Source organism: Poecilia reticulata, linkage group LG13, assembly GCF_000633615.1.
Source record: "Poecilia reticulata strain Guanapo linkage group LG13, Guppy_female_1.0+MT, whole genome shotgun sequence".
Classification (NCBI taxonomy): Eukaryota; Metazoa; Chordata; class Actinopteri; order Cyprinodontiformes; family Poeciliidae; genus Poecilia; species Poecilia reticulata.
In genome coordinates, this window is record NC_024343.1 from 7,291,300 (window position 1) to 7,292,185 (window position 886).

Here is an 886-nt window from a genome sequence, read left to right on the forward strand (position 1 = left end):
TTGTTCTCTGGGAAATTATTTTTGATGATAAATACAGAAACAAGCATAAAAATCAAAACATCTACAATAGTGATAGTAATATTAATGATAAAATAATGGTCAGTGCAAAGTAGCCTGCAAATTCTTTGGTGGGGGGCACTGAYCCMAAAAAGGTTGAGAAACACTGAGTTAGAGCCTGGCGAAATATTTGGCTTGTTTCAACAATAAAGCTACTCTAGTGCAAGCAGACCCCTCATTATGGACTGACAATTTATGTTGTCATTTGGAGGTCTAGTATTATCTGCAAACAATACCATAAGTCTATGGTTAATGACCGTAATATGTAAATAGTGGTTTGTTTTTGGTTTACCTCATAGTCTTCATAGTCAAGTCAATAACCAAAGATCAACACGTAGTTGTGTATATTTGACACAAAAACCAGTTAATGAATGCTAACTGGTTTTTCACAACCTGAATGTTATTTTATTCATCCTTAAAGTTGCCCTTTGCAGAGAAGCTACACGGGTGGCCCCGGCTCCAGACGAGTTTAAGAGGGGGGGGCATCGACTTATTTTGGGGGGGCAAAATGAATCTACGTAGCTGAACATAGACAACAACATCAGTAGCCTACAGGCTACTTGTTAACAAGCTTAAGGTGCTGTATTAGAGTCATCTTTTAGCTAACATTACCTGCATCCAACAGCTTTACTCAACTSAGTCGGTTAGTTTGGGGGAAAACTGTGCAAAGTTCTTTGYGTTTTGCTGGTTTGCTGTCATGATTCTAACACACACCTGTGTAACTCTGCACAGCAGCAGCAGGTCTCCTTCGATCCTGCACACCCAGCGGGAGCTTCTCAGCGTTCATGCTGCGTTTGAAGGCGGCTCGGAAAAACAGTTTTAACTGCTG